This window comes from Engystomops pustulosus, chromosome 4 (genome assembly GCF_040894005.1).
Source record: "Engystomops pustulosus chromosome 4, aEngPut4.maternal, whole genome shotgun sequence".
NCBI lineage: Eukaryota > Metazoa > Chordata > Amphibia > Anura > Leptodactylidae > Engystomops > Engystomops pustulosus.
This window is the reverse complement of record NC_092414.1, coordinates 80,082,659-80,103,381: the sequence shown is the minus strand read 5'-3', so window position 1 is coordinate 80,103,381 and position 20,723 is coordinate 80,082,659.

Genomic DNA, 20,723 nt, shown 5'->3' with positions numbered 1-20,723 from the left:
ACAGTTATTAAATGTGTCTACAATTAAGCTTTATTGTTAATCCTGGTTCTTATAACAGTCCAACATTTTTAAAATCCATTTGTCACACAGACCAAAAAAAAATTTGTCTGTAGTTACAATTATAATATATACAGTTCTGACTTACATACAAATTCAACTTAAGAACAAACCTACAGAACCTATCATGTACGTAACCGGAGGACTGCCTGTATACGTTCAGCTCCAATCCTTCGGCCCTGCTTATAGGGCTTTGTTTATGCTGTTCCATCGATGTAGCCAATCCCAGGCCTTGACATTGGGAAGGATACTTACTGCTAGATAAGCTACTAAAATACAAGGGCCCTGCATACATTTTCGTAGATCTTCTCTTACTTATGATGGTTTGTATAGTTAAACAATTCTTACTTTGTATTAGCACTAGTTAAAGCACGAGTCCAACCTAGAGAGGGAATGATTAGAAGAGACATAGAGGATGCATTCTCTAAGCCGTATAAAGCTAATAAAGATGGAATAGAATTATAGAATTATAGAAATATAGCACACATAATATTGTAGATAATAAATTACAAAATGTGACATATATACAAAGGTGTAGAAGGTTGTTTTGCGTCAAATGATGATCTATAGTTCCTTTGTCTATACTATATTATACTATGTTTTATTATATGGTAAATCGAGTCTCTTCCATTAACAAAATAGTTTTACCTTCCTTTGAACCAACTTAGGTTTCCAAGAAAAAAAATGGCTTAATGGATTTAGGTCTATGTAGCATCATACACTTACTACTAATTACTACAAAATTAGTAGTCTCTTTGGTGGCAATGAGCTGAACTGAACAATAATAATGCATGTTAAATAGGATAAGTTATTAACTTTATGCATATTAAATAACTTAGTGGCAAATAATTATTAAACGCTTCACTTCAATATTTGAACTTGAAAAGTCATTCTTTCTGATACATTTTGTCTGTATTATTTTTATTCATAAATTATTTTTTTAAATTAAAGAACATTTATAGCATTTTCTGTTTCACTGTTTCACTGTTGTTTTGTACTAAAGCATAATAATATAATAAAATATTTATTGTTACAGTAAATTATAAGTTAAAAAAAATGATTGTGAAACAAGCTACCTATTAATTCTGAGATGGTCACAGATCTTTTGAGTTTGTAATATACAGCTGTGTATAGCATAAGGAAAAGATCTTGTTCCTGCTGGGTAGTGTCTCTTGATTTTTGTGCCTTCTGTGTCCTTCAATCTCTTGTTTCCACTCTTGTATTTATGCATATTGAATACTTGTAGTTGTGAGGCTAGCTCTCCAAACTGACTGCGTTTTCCTACATTCATGTTGATGAGGAGACCATGCCAGACCATACTGACCATGCTGAAAAAGGGATGGATTACGAACAGTACCCGAGTTATGCACAAGATAGGTTCCATAGCTTTGTTCTTAAGTTGAATTTGTATGTAAGTCAATGGTGTCTGCACCATTTTCTTGTGGGCTTGGTTGTTACAGCTTTCACCGTGTGCCCCAAATGTCTCCTTTATTCTTTGGGTTGGTTCTATTATGAGGATACTAAATTTATATAGGTTTTATAATGTTTCAATACTTTTTAAAAAATCAAACCTTTTGTATAAAAGAATCTTCATTTTGCTATCTTCTGGCACTAAGAACGGTTGCATACTGCAGTTTACAGAGCTGTGTGACATGCCATTATTTTCGAGATATGATGCCATTTTTATTGCTACCATACTTTGCGGACTGTATGGACTTTTGATCACTTTTTATCAAATTTTTTATCATGCTGCATAATATGGTGTTTTGGACTTTGGGCGCTATTTTCCGTTACGGGGTTAAATGCTGAGAATAACTCTTATATTATTAGTTAAAAATTAAAATGATAAAATTACTTAAAGTTATATTTATTTTTATATCAGTTCTAGGGAAAGGGGGGCGATTTGAATTTAAAGGTTATTTAAATATTTTTTTAACTTTCTTAAAACTTTTTCACTATTTTTCCGACCTCCTAGAATACCTAGTTTGTCTGATTGATAATTAACAAAGGGTTACCACCCACGATCGGTCTGGTACAGGTTGAGCCCTCTCCACCTCGTTGGTTGAACTGTAATAGTACGTCACACGTCGGTAAGGGGTTAATGATGGATCGGAGGGAAATTAAAGTGTTAGCTTGAAGACCACAAATGCTTCTCATCTAAGTTGCTGCTTGTCATAGGGTCAGACAGATAGCCAGGGACCAGTGAAAAATCAGCATACCTTAGTTGTAAAGTTTCTCCTAAAAGTGCTGTTGTAATATTACATACTAATAGGTACATTATCAAAGTGCTGTTGCCTGTTAATATTGTAAACTCATTCGTACATTATAAAATTGCTGTTGTCCATTAATATAGCACACATATGCATACATTATAAAAATGCTGTTATCCGTTAATATTGTACACTAAAAGGTACATTATTAAAGTGTTTGTTGTCTGTTAATATTGTGCACTGATTACAGTCCAGTAATGCCTTGATCATAAAGTTTCTGTAACTGTATAGTTTGGAACTGCAGGTTTTTAAAATGAGGTAAGCAGGAATTAAAGGACAGGGACATGACCGTGGTGCTGCTGCTGATGCTGTAGGGAGACCATGTGCTCAGTTTCTGCCTTCTCCAAATTCCTCTGGTTCAAGCAGGTGCCGGGGAGTGCAGCGTAGACTGGTGGGCCCCAATAGGCCACAAGAAGTTGAGGTACTGGTCAATTGTATGGTGGAGAGTGCATCTCCATGGGATTATCTTCGCCATGCTCATCCTCAGTTGGAAGGAGAAAGGCCGTTTCTGAAACAAGTCATGGAGCAGTCTGTCATGCTGTACATTGACTTTCCTAGCTGTGAATCTGTGGCCCATCCACCAGACACTGCCCCAGTGTGGGTGGTGGACTGTCAGAAGAGACCTATGATGATGATGAAACACAACTGCACAACTCCACAAGGGCTGTGGATTTCTGCGATGTGCAGGGCATTCATTCGGTGGAAGAAGAAGCAAAGGATGATGATGAGGTGAACATGGGTTGAAGGCAACATTGGTTGAAGGCAGGCAGCCGGGTGAACAAGCCAAAGGGGGGTCGAGGCACAGCAGTCATCCCATTTTCATGTTGTGCCACCAGTCCATAAAGCGTGGCCAAAGCCTTAACAATGACTAGGCACCTGTAGAGTAAACATCTCAGAGACACCAAAAAAGTATAGAAGCACCTAAGGCTACCCTAGTTGCTTCAGTTGTCTCAGCCTGTCCCACTGCCTCCCAAGTCACAAGGCCACTTAAAAAAGTAAAAGTTTGGCATATTGCAAGCACAAGCTTTGAATAAGAGCCTTTCCAATTTCTGGCCTTTAAAAAACTTCCATTCAGGCTAGTGGCTGTGCCTGTCACAATATAAAGTTCTCATCCACCACAAGATCAAATGTGCAATGCTATTAGTACCGAAATGCATCTGGGTGCACAATGGATTTGTGGACCAATAAGCATTACACTTCCTTTTCTGCCCACGTGGTTAATGTAGTAGCGGCTGGTCTGAAGCAGGAGGTGCTCTGGCTAACATTCTTTCCCGCCTCTTGATTGCCAGACATCACTCATTGCCTCCAGTTACCCCTCCTCCTTTCCACTTCCTCATCCATTCAGTGCAGCACCTACAGCATCACTTTTAGCAAAGACATCAGAAATGGCAGCAGGCCGTGCTAAAACTTCAGCTCCAGAACTCCCGGGTGAATTGAAGTAGTGACCAGTAGCACTTCACCACCAATGACTGGGCCTCCATGAGGGACATTTTTATTTGGTGCCGCACTACTTCCGAAATGCCATCAATATGATTACCACTGATGATACCATTGGCAGCTCTTCCATCCCCATTTTTCACCTGGAAGAATAAGCTCTTCAGACCACGACAGTGGATGTAGTGGTGGAGGAAGAAGAGGAGAAAAGGGTGCCAGTCCAAACAAGTCTCGCATGGTGGGTTCCTGGACCCGTGGTCTGTACTCCATTCTCCAGCCATGGAGCAGGAAGAGAAGTTGAATGATATCAACAGCAGTTTACTGGAGTGTGACTGGGTAGATGCTGAGGAGGAGACACCCCCCCCCCCACACACGAAAAGAGGTTGTTCTTGCCTCTGGACAGCCTGCCCCACATTAGCCACTTCATGCTCCAGTGCCTGCACAGTGACACCTGAGTTGCCCGAATGCTCAACGGTGCCAAATACTGTGTGGCCACCCTGCTGGATCCATGCTACTAGGATAGCGTAACATCCTTCATTCCAGTGATAGAGCTTGAGACTAAAATGAGGGAATACAAGTGCACTTGTTTCCATCCGACATTGAGAGCTCAGTGCCAGCACGAGGAGGAGGAGGAATGAGTCACCAACGCAGAAGTAATACCACCATGACCACAATGTTTAACGCCACCATCATCAGATGGGGCACATAGTATCAGGAGGGAGTATTTGACTTAGCGGAGGATTATCTGTCCAAACGTCTCCTGGTACTGCTGGTCCTCCCAGTACTGGTCCTTCCAGTTAAATTTTTGGGTGGAAATATTGGACATGTGGCCTCTTTATCTTGCAAGTGCTTTCCTGTGGCTAGTGTTCTGTTAGATCGCTTTTCAGCACCGCTGGTGGTGTCATCACCTACAGAAGGATATGCTTCTCTACAGCCAATGTGGACATTCTAACATTTATTAACAAGAACAGAAAATGGATCCCACGCAACTTGGTTTTGCCAGTGCCTGAATAAGTTCTACATTCCAAGAACATCTCTTAACAATTTTTTTGTTCTGCATTCCCCGAATGTCAACTTCAAATTTTTCAATTCCACATTTACGGAATGTCGATTTAAAATCTTTAAAATCTGTATTACCGGGAAAATCAACTTAAAATCTTTGAAATCCACACTGCCGGAACAGCAATTTCACATTTTTTTCCAGAATTTTGAACAGTGAGAGGAAGGGTGTCTTCTTTTTTCCATTACCACTTGAATCCAGTATATAAATAAGTGGGTCTGAATGCCCAGAGCACCTATAACAGCAGTGAGAGGAAGGGTTTTTGGTTTTCCCATTGTTTGTTTCAACACAGAGAAAATAACTGGGTCTGAGCACCTTTAACTACATCCATATCTAATGTGCCTCGCTCATTTTCCCCAGGATAAAGCTTGCAGTTTTTCTCTCCTCACGATGTGATGTGTTTGCCTGCAGGAAGTCCGTGTCTGTGAGCTGGTCTTGGAATGCAAGGATGGGGGCCACTGCAGGGAGCTGCTCAGCTCATGCAGCATCAGGCAGGAAAGTAATATGGCTTTCCCGACCCTAAGTAAGAAGGTACAGGATCGGAAACCAGGGGCAACTGAAATTGTGTAGACCAAGAAAGGTTAGACTTATATCTATGAAATGCTGTATTCTTGTTAATAACAGTGAATTAGAGAATGTGTTATTTTGTGATCCTGAGTATATTTAAGAAACTTCATGGGAATACCCCTTTCAGGTAAATAAAGCGCCTGTTGACTATAGCAGAGAGCAGGAGAGTGGCCCTAGAATGAAGACATACACCTGTTCTGAAATATACACTCAGGTTTACAAAGTCTTTGTGGGTTATTTATCAGGGCTTCTGCGACACACCAGAAATAACTGTAAATACTATCTTATTGCTAGCACTTGAGATTATTTTTCCGTTTCTGCCACCTCCACTCTAGGGCATGGACCAGTGTGGGCCTTCCTGTCCCTGTGACTGTTCACTCGCTACAGCAGTTAACTTCGACACTGCGCTGGCCCCTGCCAGATACATCAAGACGCTGGAACCTCTTCATGTACCCAGCTGCGCAAGTGAAGCTGGGGGGGGGGGGCTTCATATAAATGATATCATGATAAATTACTCCCTTTGGCTTTATTACCTCACAATGTGTCTATGAACTAATATATATAAAAATCAGGCAACAATGTAAACATTGACTATTGGACAGTGACCATGTTATTCATTTCACTTGATGCTAACTAATGTCTTTCTATTTTTATCTTGAATACACCTTGTCAGTGATATTTTGTTTCACATGAAAGATATGAGGAGCAGCCTAATTCGCTAATAAATCCTCCAGTAAAAAGTCATAAAATTGACTTGTACACAGGGGCATAACTAGGAGAGTCTGGGCCCCAAGGAAAATTTCTGCATAAATAAATAGTACAAAGAAAGGTAATAACAGCACTCCAGACGTTGAGCTGTGCAAAAAGATAAGTGGATTTATTCCATATTCAATGCGATGTTTCAGCTCAAAATATGAGCCTTCCTCAAGCTAAATACATATATTGACAATCTCATATATATAGCAGGTATGGAGTGTCACATGACACAAACCACACCCCTTCCCATACAAAGTGCTCTAGTGCAGATGCGGAGTGTCACATGACACAAAACACGCGTTCTCTGTGGTGGATTCGGGTCTTCCGGCGATTCACTAACGCAGTTCCTCCGACGTCCACCAGGTGTCGCTACTGTGCTGAAGAGCGTGTCCCGCGACACTTTTTTAAAAAAAAATGCGTTTTTTCCGAATCGGTCGGGTTTTCGTTTGGCCACGCCCCCCCCCCATTTCCGTTGCGTGCATGCCGGCGAAGATGCACTACAATCCGATCGTGTGCACCAAAAACCCGGGGCAATACAGGGAAAATCGGCGCAAATCGGAAATATTCGGGTAACACGTCGGGAAAATGCGAATCAGGCCCTTAGTAAATTACCCCCATTGTAACAAAATATATCGAAATACACATATTTGTGAAAACAAATGTATAAAAGTGCAATCAGTATATTTAAAAACTTTTTTTTACTGTGAGAAGATACTGTTGTAATGTATCAGTGTTCTGTGATGATCCGGTACATATAACAACATGCCCTTTCAAGGCTAATGGACGTGTTTCCCCGCTATCTCCCGTAAGAGAAATACAGCCGATCGCTGTCGGCATAATGATTAACATGCAAGTTCGGCCGTGAACCGCGCAATGGAACGTAATACTAGTAGTATTACGCAGTACTATTCCATAAGCGCAACACATCTAACTGTATAATCAAAAACAGATGTTCAATTTTAGCCGGAGGGCTCAAAATATACCATACTATATCGATGGATCACTGAAAAAGAGGAAGAAAGAAAAAAGGGAAGAAAGAAGTGTCAGAATAAAATAGCACAGGCAATCCCGAGGTCATATGGGAGGGGTAGAATATATATTAACCCCTATCGAGGGTATTATTGTTGGTGTTACCAGTGTCAAAGTGCAGCATGACATTGAAAAACCTGATAAGGTAAATTAGACCAGTATATATTAAGCCCTAACAAGGAGATTTAGGGAAACCTAACAAGGTGGCATAAAGCAATATATATTAACCCCTAAAAAGGGGATTATGATGCTCCAGGACAACACAACGGTCAGTGCCCCCACTAATATGCGGCAGATTTGCCTCGGTGAGTGTGTATTGGGTCTAAGACATAATCAAAAATCTTAAATTAGCCCACTTCTAAATCCTCAGACCTCAACATCATGCATAACAGAGAAATCGTATAGCCATATTTGAGAAGGCGAAGGGAAATAAACATCCACCAGCTTGAATATAAACTGTTGAAGTTCTATAGAAAAAATAAAATATACATATTTGTACATACAAATGTTAATAATTTCATATGATATGGTAATATGATAATGATAGAGAGAGATTTGGATAGAGAGAGATGGATAGAGATATGGGGGGATATTTATCAGGACCTCATTGCTAGCTTTTGCGATTATTTGACCCGATCCGCCACCTTCACGGGAGTGGGCCGGCGCGGGGCGTTACTGTCCCCGCGCATGCGCATTTGCTGCTGCCGGTGACTTTTCATACTGCCTGGCGTAGGATAAACGCTGCGCTACAATCAGCCCCGATACATCAAGAGGCAGTAGCCTCTTGATGTATCGGGCTGTGAATTTTCATCGGCAAGAGCGCCAGCGTATGATAAATATCCCCCATAGTTGGATAGATAGAGATAGATAGATAGTGATATATATTTAGGTAGATATACATAGATAGGCAGAGATACATATACAGAAATACATACAGGGCCGATTCTAGCATATTTGCTGCCTGAGGCGAATATTAAAATGCTGCCCCCCCCCCCCTGCTCCCTGTTAAGTAAATGCTGAAAACTTTACTAACAAGTAACAACCCTACAGACAGCTCCCTGACACTGTGTGACTGGCTACAGGATCTGAGAGGCATTAGTGGCATCTAATACCTTATAGATGACAATCGCTTCCATCAGTAGAACTTTATTCCGGGTTCTCCAATCCATGACGTATCACTGCTGAGTTCACAGCCAGATACCTTCAGCTTCGTGCAGCACATCTCCACCCGGCATCCCTAAAAATACCACAGTCACTTACAGTATAAAGTCTCCTGGATAACAACACTGTGCTCCTAAATAATATATACCCCTCACAACACAACTGACCACACGCTCCACACATATAATACATCCCTTCATTATATATATATATATTAGTCTACTGGAATTATAGCATGCTAAGCACCAATCAATATACAACACCCCCAATTTATTAATACAGACCCCCCCCCCAACATTTGGTTTACATGATACAAAGTAATCTGTATCCTATAACTAATAAATATATAGCACCCCCTAATGAATATATATATATATATATATATATATATATATATATATAAATTTATTTTTATATATCCCTGCTCTCATATATTTAAAGGCCTCGTTATTTACCCCCCCAATTAAATTATATACAGATCCCCTACAGCTTAAATAAAATCTTGCCCCACATATACAGTCCCCTCCCAGCTTAGTAATATACTGTACCCGATATACAGCCTCCCAGCTTACTAATATACTGTACCCCATATACATCCCCGCAGCTTAGTAATATACTGTATCCCATATACATCCCCGCAGCTTAGTAATATACTGTATCCCATATACAGCCCCCCAGCTTAGTAATATACTGTATCTCATATACAACCCCCCAGCTTAGTAATATACTGTATCCCATATACAGCCCCCAGCTTAGTAATATACTGTACCCCATATACGGCCCCTCCAGCTTAGTGATATAGTGATATATAATATATAGCATCCCACCCCAGTATAAAATAATTATAGCCCCAAACAATATATATAGCATCCCCCCAGTATAAAATAATTATAGCCCCAAATCCCCAAATAAAATATACAGAACCCCCCCTAGTATAAAATAATTATGGTCCCATATAATATATACAGCACCCCCCCCCCCCCCGTATTAAAACAATCATAGCCCCAAATCATATATATATAGCATTCCCCCCAGTATAAAATCATTACGGTATAGCCCCAAATAATATATATATATATATATAGCATCCCCCCAGTATAAAATAATTATAGCCCCAAATAAAATACATAGCATTCCATCATCCTCCCCAGTATAAAATAATTATGGCCCCATATGATATATATATAGAATCCCCCCCCCCCAGTATAAAATAATTATGGCCCCATATGATATATATATAGCTTCCCCCCCTGTATAAAATAATTATAGCCCCATATGATATATATAGCATCCCCGAAAGTATAACATAATTATGGCCCCAAATAATATATATAGCATTCCCCCCCCCAGTAGTATAAAATAATTATGGCCCCAAATAATATATATAGCATTCCCCCCCCCCCACTAGTATAAAATAATTATGGCCCCAAATAATATATATAGCATTCCCCCCCCTGGTATAAAATAATTATGGCCCCAAATAATATATATAGCACCCCCCCCTAATATAACATAATTATGGCCCCAAATAATATATATAGTATTCCCCCCCCACTAGTATAAAATAATTATGGCCCCAAATAATATATATAGCACCCCCCCTAGTATAACATAATTATGGCCCCAAATAATATATATAGCATTCCCCCCCCACTAGTATAAAATAATTATGGCCCCAAATAATATATATAGCATTCCCCCCCCCCCCACACTAGTATAAAATAATTATGGCCCCAAATAATATATATAGCACCCCCCCTAGTATAACATAATTATGGCCCCAAATAATATATATAGCATTCCCCCCCCCCCACTAGTATAAAATAATTATGGCCCAAAAGAATATATATAGCACCCCCCCCCTAGTATAACATAATTATGGCCCCAAATAATATATATAACATTCCCCCCCCCCACTAGTATAAAATAATTATGGCCCCAAATAATATATATAGCATTCCCCCCCCTGGTGTAAAATAATTATGGCCCCAAATAATTAATATACCCCCCCCCCCCTAGTATAAAATAATTATGGCCCCAAATAATATATATAGCATCCCCCCCCCCTAGTATAAAATAATTATGGCCCCAAATATTATATATAGCACCCCCCCCTAAGTATAAAATAATTTTGGCCCCATATGATATCTATAGCGCCCCCCCCCAGTATTAAACTTTTTCTAGCCCCATATAGTACCCCCCCTTCCCAGTATAACATGAAACCTCCCCACATTTAATTAAAGTACATGAAAAATAATAAAATCATACTCACCTGCAGGCAGCTGCTCCCTCGGCACGGCTCCGGTCTTCACGCGGCTCCGCACAGTGACACAGGCGGCGTGACTTTATGACGTTATGACGCTGCCGGAAAGGCGCTGTGCCGCTCCGCACATAAATCGCGCCTGTCTCTTTAATTTATTTAGCTGGTGGGCGATTCGGTGGGCGATTCGGGCGTTACAGGGACCCGCATTCTGCCGCCTGAAGCGAGATTTTCATCTCGCCTCATGGCAGATGCGGCCCTGAATACATAGATAGAGATACTTAGATAGGCAGAGATACATATACAGAAATACATAGATAGAGATACTTAGATAGACAGAGATACATAGATAGAGAGAAATACATAGATGGACATAGCAGGGGCGTAACTAGTAGAGGTCAGGCCCCATAGCAGACTTCTGCATGGGCCACCCTACCCCATGGAATTATATATACCTATTTGAGCATACACATGTTTATACAGTCACACACATTCACAGTCATACACTCATATAAACACATATGTATAAACTTATATTCACTGACATTTATACACTTTTACAGTCATACAGACACATTTATGCACTCATACATACATTTATACACTCTCACATATAATACATACACACTCATTTAATTAAATACACATCATATGCGAACATACAGTGTATATACATCAAATACACTCAAATATAGTATATACATATTATATACACGCATAGGCAGATATTTATCATACGCTATCACTCGTCATTGTTTGTGACCTGAAGAGGAGCTCTAGGACCCGTAGGCCCCTGTGTGGGGCGTCGGAAAGGTGAGTACAGTGTTAATGTTTTAAAGACCCAAGTATAAGCCGAGTTAGGTTTTTTCAGCACAATTTTTTTCGTTTGAAAAACTCAACTTATACTCGAGTAAATACGGTAAAAACTATTTGTCCACTTTTATAGCAAAACGTTAATAGTTTGTAAAACATGTGTAACAGGCTTTATAATTTCCCTCTGAAAACATGGTTCCAAATTGTTTATCCTCATTTACCAAAAATAATGCTGAACAATAAACATGAACTTCTGTAATAGAAACCTCCAGCATAGTACAAAAGCGTGCATAATAAGCAGTTACAGTGAAGAGGATTGCAATTAATCCCTGTACCCTGCTCTTTAATTTCCCTCTGCTTCACAATGAATGCTTAGGTTACTATATTTTAACATAATGCGTAGCCTTCTAATATCCTGGTGTTACAGTTTTTCAATAAAGCAATAAATAATAATAAATCTTTATGAAATCTTTATTTATATTCCGTTGTGTTTTACAGATCATGGGATTCATATACAAATAGAATAAAACATTACAGAGTAATAACATAGTTGGATGAAATAATAATAATAAGTGACATTGGAGGTGACATTGGAGATAAAATAATGAAATAAAAAGATAATGCTGAATGAACTAGTTAGTAGTGGCAAGTGATATTTACAGAAACCAAGGTGCATTCATTTACATCTGTACAGCTATTATGAAAACCATCCCATTCCTCTGTAATCAAATGCTACATGAGTAGCACAGATAACAATGTATATGATATTACCAAAACCTAAAAATAGTATAATTTTGGAGATACAGATCCTATGGTTACCCAACCACTTGAACATTCATAGTAGCATTAGAAAAGAAGAGGACTTTTATAAGTAGACCTAAAGGGGTATTCCTGGATCGGCAGCACTAAGTTGAGCACAGTGGTCTCTTGTGGTCTACTTCCATTCATTGTACAACAGCTGTGCCTGGACCTGCAGCTCATTCACATACAACAGGGAGACTGAGCTGTAACCAAGTCACATGATAAATAGATTATCGGGACATTTATCAGTGCTTCTATGTCATTTCTGTAATTGCTGTGATGCTTGGGGAGGTGCCTTATCCGGGAAAAGTCCCTGTACCTGGAGTAACTGTTATTTTATTTAGGGTTTTGTCAAGATGCTACTTCCATCCAAAAGACAGAGGGTTTTTTATCTCATTTCTCACTCTCCAACTTCTGTGTACAAACTTGTGTGAGGGCTTTTTTGTGTAACAGCTTTTACTTCTCAGTGACATTATTTATTATTCCATGCCGTGTACTGGGAAGATGGAAAAAAATTCCAAATGTGGCACAATTGGCAAAAAAAGTCACTTGGTATTTGCGTCACTTTCTTGCGGGCTCAGTTTTTACGACTTTCAGTGTTTTATTGCGTTTTAATACATTTTCAAAAATGAAATGAATGTGTTTGAAAAAAATTGCCATCTTATGACACTAATAACTCTTTCATACTATGGTTTACGGAGCTGTGTGAGGTGTCATTTTTTTTTCAAAATGAGCTGACATTTTCATTTCTACCATTTTGAGGACTGTGCAACATTTTGATCACTTTTTATTACATTTTTATGTGATTTAAAATGGTGTAAAAGTATCTTTTGAACATTTGTCTGCTATTTTCACTGCTGACAATAACCGTTTTTATATTTTGATAGATCGGGAATTTTGAGATGCGGCGATACCTAACGTGTTCGTGATTTTTACTGTTTATTACATTTCATCAGTTCTAGGAAAACTTTATTTCTACCATCTCTAAAACCCTCTAGGGTACATTAAAATGAACCACTAGCTAATTGTAATGAATCTGCAGAAACCAGACTGCCTCAGGTCTGCCGAAGACCCAAGGCTGTCATGGCAACCAATCACCGCCCCTGATGAGATTCGTTGGAGCATCGATCAGGACCAAGATGCCACCGCTGACTTTGCTTGCAGCATCGGAAGGGTGACTACCCTCAATCAGCAGGTGAACCCTCTTCATACATCCCGCACACCTCTGCACCGTACATATAGGGCAAGGAGTGTGAAGAGGTTAAGATATATGAAAATAATGCTGAAGAACTTTGAGGGGTATTAGAGGACCACAGTTATCCAGCTCCACATCTTGCTGGACCTAAGAGGGATGTAGTTGCAGGAGGATGGAGAAGACAAGACACTGAACAGGAGAAGTGTACCAGAGGGCATTATTATAACTCTGGATCTGGAACTAATAGTCCAAAAGCCTAATTTGCATATTTCATAAGTGAAGTTCTTGTACAGAAGGAATACCTGCTAAATAAAAACAAAGGAATGAGAGGCATATAGGGCATAGTCGTTAGTTCAAGTAGATATACATTGTAGGTAATGAGTGATAACAAACACTAAAACTGCAGCATTAAAATATATTTTTAAAACTAACTGGTGTTATTGCCTTGGAGATATGTGTCCATAACATGGTTCTTCTTTGGTATTCCCGTATTTGGGAATCAATGAATATAGGATTCAATGAAACTATTTTTGAATTGTTGCAATACACACAATAGGAACTAAGCTCATGTAAATTAAGTATTGATGTAACTCCTATGGGATTGTGTACAGTAGTCATTCTCCTAAGCAGTCTGACACTTATCCCATAACCATAACATAAGTGTATTTCATGGCACAACCTCTTTAACACATAATTCTGAAATTAATCAAAAGTATTTTTGGCAATTCCATGTAGAACAGCTTCCACAAGGATTTGTATAATCTCTGGTTACAGAATATTACAATAAAATCCATCGTAAAATTAAAGGAATACAAGAGAAAGACATATTATCATCTGTATTAATTAACATTATTGAACTTCATATCATAAGGGACAACCACTCTGTAATTGCTTTCTTTGGACTCATCATTGTAGATGGTATTTTGTAATTGTATAAGCTCCATTTTACATTTAGTCAGTTGATGGTCTAATTGTGAATAAATTAGTAACATCAGGACTTTTATGTGAGATAAATGAAATGTGCTCTTGATCAAAATCAAGACCATTTGAAGCCTCATAGTAGAACATGTCAAATAATAAGATAGAAATATCATAAGGGACAAAGAGCTGATGACCTAGAAAGATGCTGTATTTTTAAAATAGGTATGGAGTATCTACCATGATTATCTTGAAATGTTTCACGCTTTGGGAACCATGATATCATTCATATCCACCAACCTGTAAAAGCGAAAATTGCAACCAGAATTGATTTACGGGTTAAGATTGCATGGATGGTATAGACACTACATGCATTCATTATACTGATTTCTGATTTTGCAGAGATCATAGGATTAGACGTTATTAGTCTTTGTTCGTGCACTGAATATGATGGCTCATATTCTTCAACAGACTAGTTCCATATATCTTGCAGAGAAATTATATAATTCTTTAACGGTTTAACTGTTTCACTGAGAGTTATTCGCTTTGGAAAGTTTCACATTGTTGTGTTAGTTCTGTGGAAAATTGTTAATTTATGTTGAAATCACAAATTTTTCAATCATAAAAATCAAAACAAAAATAATCTCAATAAAAAATTAGGGTTTTTAAAAAAATATTAGCAGTTCAATGGTAAATAACAAAGGTTTTGGGCCCATTCACAGGGCAAAAATCAGATCATTATTTTCCTTCAGTTTTTTAAAGTCAAAACAAGTGGAATCCAAACAGATAACGTATAATGATTTGCAGCTCTTTTATGTTATTGGTATCTAAAGGCAAGTGCTTACTCAACTATTTAGTAATCCACCGATTGGTCACTTTACGATGGCTGCAGTTTTACCTCTTGTCTAAATTCTACAGCCATTTGGCTTTGAGTACAGGGCTGGATTAAGGATGGTGGAGGCTTCTGGATAAAAATATTGTGGGGGTCCCATGGAAATAACAGCAGCTGCCAAATCATGTCTCCATGATAGTGAAGAAAACAGTGACACATACTTGGGATTTGCTACAACTAATTGATATGAACAGTATAGGTAGTGTATTATTCAGCCAATATCTCTCTCTCTCTCTCTATGTATCTATATATAGATACATACACATACATATATTGTTATTCAAACTTCAGTTTTTATGTTTTGGTGGAGATCAAAGTCACCAAAACATAGATCATATTGCCGTTGTGGTGGCCCTATGGCTCCTGTAAACCGTTCTAGAATTCTCATATAACCAGATGATTACAACATAATGACATTCTGTCAATATCTTGCCCAGCTATCATTAAGAGCATAGCCTTGGGTGATCACATATAGACAAAGATAGTGTAATATGAAATTATGATCATCTTGTTACACACTAGCATGGACATGTCCAACCAAGCGGAAATGTATTGCAGGACACATCTGTAGATATGGGTTGCAGAGCCACTAATTAAATATATAATTACAAATATAAAGACTATTGTGGCAGAGTAATAAGATTTTTGTGGCCCTATTGTATATTAAAAAATAGAACTACCATAGAAAAAGACACAGGAAAACAAGTAAGAAGGGGATCTGGCGAAAAAGGTTTTAAATAATCATTTTTGTCACGATTCTATTAAAATGTACAAATCTAGAAACAATTTCACTCTATATTAGCTTATGAGAAAAGCATTTTTCTTTCTATGTAACCCCTCTGAAAAGCTATATTATCAAGCTCCTACGAGACATTATGCGAATAAATTACATCCTTACATATAAAAATGATCTTTTCTACTGATAAAATGTCATCAGCATCAAGTGCAAGACCCATTCCAATCACTTTAGTCAATTAATCATGGTAGGCCTGTTTACATATTCATTATTTGTAGCATACACCAACTAATCACATGAGAGTTTCTGCCTATGTAAAAAGAGCTTGATAACTCTGCTAACCCTTTTATCAAGGTAAAATAGTATCTACATTTAGCTCTCTTATATGATTATTAAGATTCTACATACTATCATTGTAAATTCCTAGTTTGCAGCTGTTTTTAACTTGTGTGGCTCATAAATACTTGCAACTTGCGATTATTAAAATGAAATCAAAGCTGGATAATGAAATATTACTCAATATGATTTTACACTGTATTGCAGGATTAAACTGATTACTAATAGGTATTTCTATGCTTAGTTAAGAGTGATCTATTATACTTTAATTTGGTTGAGCACTCTAACTCTTAATGAAATGCTTCCATAGAATACAATATACAACAGTAATATACTGCTAACACAGCATAACCATTGGGTAATCACACATAGACTCATATATAGACTCAAAAGATCTCATAATAAACAAATTAGGCCAAGGTAACGAGGACACATCTTAATGATATGCCATAGTTCGGGGAGTGAGCTCCAAGACAGACAAGTCTTTTGAGCTCTGTCTGCTAACCTCCAAAACGTGACTATATAAGATTTAAAAAGCACTCGATCAACCCTCCTGTTACCCTTTCTGCCAAGAAGATGGTCAGAGAGAGGAAATCCACTAAGCGGACCAGAAGAAATGGTCAGAATTCTGCCAAAGAAGAGACATGCTGTGAGGCCTTACCAACTTATGGTCTGGTGGCTCCGCTCCATCAAGTTACGGTGGCAGTGACACAGCCTGAGAAAAGTGAATCCAGCTGACTTGCACCACCGCTGAGTCCCAGGCTTCTGTCTCCAGGACCTGCTCCTGCTCTTAGGTAGTTTCAGTACTGTCCTGTAATGTTTAATCCAGGCTCCACGATGTAGCTGACCACAAGGCATGCTGCAAGCCAGGACATATCTTCATCTACAAGCCTTGAGAAATAGAGTCCAAGACTCACATTAGAAGAGGTAAACGTTATATTTCCCCACTGCGCCCCCACTGGAGAGCCTGATCACCTCTCTGCTAAAACAACAACTAAACAAGCAGCCTCTGAAGACTTTATAAAAGAAATGTAAGTAGTTTTTTGAGGCTTCCTATAGATATTACTAACTTAGCTCAAATTTCGTCCAAAACATGGATGAAATGGGAGGTAGAGTAAATCAAGTTAAAATGGGAAAAATTACTAGTTCACATATTGAGCCATATATTATATGCCATAAAACAAAAATAAAAAATTATGAAGATTGAAGAAACATGAAATTTAGAAGCAGGCCTGATGTTTCTCCCTAAAACTAATTGTTGACAGAGCCTACCACCTTCCAAGGCCTAAGGCCTTATCAGATGATATATAACAAGATACCATCTCAAGGATCCATTTTTCCACAGAAATGAGGTTCTTATGTTCGCAGCAAGGAAAGTGCTGAAAATATACATCTGTTTGCAGACCTCTCCCAAGCAACACTCCATACCAGAAGGCTCCTCATTTCGATTACCTCATTCTTGCAAATCTTTGATATCTCCTACAAATGGGGTTTAAACAGTAAACTCCTTTGAATACCATTGAACTGGCAATCCAATAAACTTCTGAAGGACCATTTTTCCCCAACCCAGAAGGGTCGGAATCCAATAAATCAGGAGTGGAAGGTTCAATGCTGAATCTCTAATATCCTACCATAGAATACTGACAGGAGACACCTTCAGGTGAAATGTACCATCACATAAGCCAACCTGCCTGCTATGCTTTTCTATTCTTACACTGATCCCATTGCTTCTGCTTCTGGACTGGTCTCAAAATGTACATATGGGGTATTCTGATTGGCTTAACTTCCCAATTCCTCAAACAAAAGAACAAAAGAATGTGAAGCTCTCAAATGCTTTCTCGTGTGTAGTTGTTATTGAACATCTATTACAGACCTTTTCCACTCCAGTTTTCCATGAGAGACTATTCTCTCTCCACCACAAAATGCACTCATTAATGGAATATTATCTATTGGAAAAAAATTTCTTGGATACTGTAACACTATATTTCCCACAATAAGCCATTTAAGTTGATGGCTAGGAGAGTAAATAAACAAACTTAAAATCAGGCATTTACTATATCTACCCTAATGACCCAAAATCCAAATTTCACATCAGAAATATATTGCCAATAGCTTTAGTGACTTCTATGATATGTCTATGCTGACATTAATTTAAAAAAATCCTTCACTATAGCTCATCTCCCTTCACTATCTGAATTACATCTTATCTCATAGAGTGTAAGCTCTTGCGAGCAGGGCCCTCCTGTTGTTTCTAGAGATGAGCGAACATACTCGTCCGAGCTTGATGCTCGTTCGAGCATTAGCGTACTCGAAACTGCTCGTTGCTCGGACGAGTATTTCGCCTGCTCGAGAAAATGGCAGCTCCCGCCGTTTTGCTTTTTGGCGGCCAGAAACAGAGCCAATCACAAGCCAGGAGACTCTGCACTCCACCCAGCATGACGTGGTACCCTCACAAGTCGATAGCAGTGGTTGGCTGGCCAGATCAGGTGACCCTGGGATAGACTAGCCGCTGCCCGCGCTGCTCGGATCATTCTCTGTCTGGATGCCGCTAGGGAGAGAGCTGCTGCTGGTCAGGGAAAGCGTTAGAGTGTTCTATTAGCTTACTGTTAGGCAGGAGTGATTCTACAACAACCCAACAGCCCTTCTTAGGGCTACAATAACGTTATCCTTTTTTTTTATTTGCTTGTGGCTGGGCTTGCTGGCACTAGTAGTGCAGCTAGTACCATATTGTGAGGAATTAGCAGGGGGACTTGCTACCGTTGTGTTTAGCTCTTAGTGACACACATATCCACCTCAAACACCAAAGTGGAAAAATTTATTAGGGGTTTGATTTCAATTAGGCACAGTCTGGCAGTTTCTTTTTATTTTACATTTATTTTTTCATAACTCAGCGTCATCTCATCTGGCATAGTAGTGTGCTTTCATACTTGGCTAGAAAATAGCCATAGGAGAATCCAAAAGGCTTACTTACGTCTACAATAGCGTTATATATATTTGATTTCTGGTTGATCTGCTGGTGGTTGTAGTTGTTGCAGTGCATCTACTAGCAAATTGTGAGCAATTTGGAGTGAGACTTGCGACCACTGTGTTTTGCGCTTAGTGACGCACATATCCATCGCAAAGACCGAAGTGGGAAAATTTATTAGGGCCCGGGGTTGTATTTCAATTTGGCACAGTCTGCCATTTCCTTTTTTATTTTACGTTTATTTTTTTCATAACTCAGCGTCATCTCATCTGGCATAGTAGTGTGCTTTCATACTTGGCTAGAAAATAGCCATAGGAGAATCCAAAAGGCTTACTTACGTCTACAATAGCGTTACATATATTTGATTTCTGGTTGATCTGCTGGTGGCTGTAGTTGTTGCAGTGCATCTACTAGCAAATTGTGAGCAATTTGGAGTGAGACTTGCGACCACTGTGTTTTGCGCTTAGTGACGCACATATCCATCGCAAAGACCGAAGTGGGAAAATTTATTAGGGCCCGGGGTTGTATTTCAATTAGGCACAGTCTGCCATTTCCTTTTTTATTTTACGTTTATTTTTTTCATAACTCAGCGTCATCTCATCTGGCATAGTAGTGTGCTTTCATACTTGGCTAGAAAATAGCCATAGGAGAATCCAAAAGGCTTACTTACGTCTACAATAGCGTTACATATATTTGATTTCTGGTTGATCTGCTGGTGGCTGTAGTTGTTGCAGTGCATCTACTAGCAAATTGTGAGCAATTTGGAGTGAGACTTGCGACCACTGTGTTTTGCGCTTAGTGACGCACATATCCATCGCAAAGACCGAAGTGGGAAAATTTATTAGGGCCCGGGGTTGTATTTCAATTAGGCACAGTCTGCCATTTCCTTTTTTATTTTACGTTTATTTTTTTCATAACTCAGCGTCATCTCATCTGGCATAGTAGTGTGCTTTCATACTTGGCTAGAAAATAGCCATAGGAGAATCCAAAAGGCTTACTTACGTCTACAATAGCGTTACATATATTTGATTTCTGGTTGATCTGCTGGTGGCTGTAGTTGTTGCAGTGCATCTACTAGCAAATTGTGAGCAATTTGGAGTGAGACTTGCGACCACTGTGTTTTGCGCTTAGTGACGCACATATCCATCGCAAAGACCGAAGTGGGAAAATTTATTAGGGCCCGGGGTTGTATTTCAATTAGGCACAGTCTGCCATTTCCTTTTTTATTTTACGTTTATTTTTTTCATAACTCAGCGTCATCTCATCTGGCATAGCAGTGTGCTTTTATACTTGGCTAGAAAATAGCCATAGCAATAGGATAGCATCGTTTGGTTTTAAAAACTAAAAAACACACAAAAAAAAAAACACAAAAAAACGTTAAAAAAAAAATTAAAGTTATAACTCTCATTTTCAAAATGTTTAACCCGAGGGCTAGGGGTAGAGGACGAGGGCGGGGACGTGGGCGTCCAACTA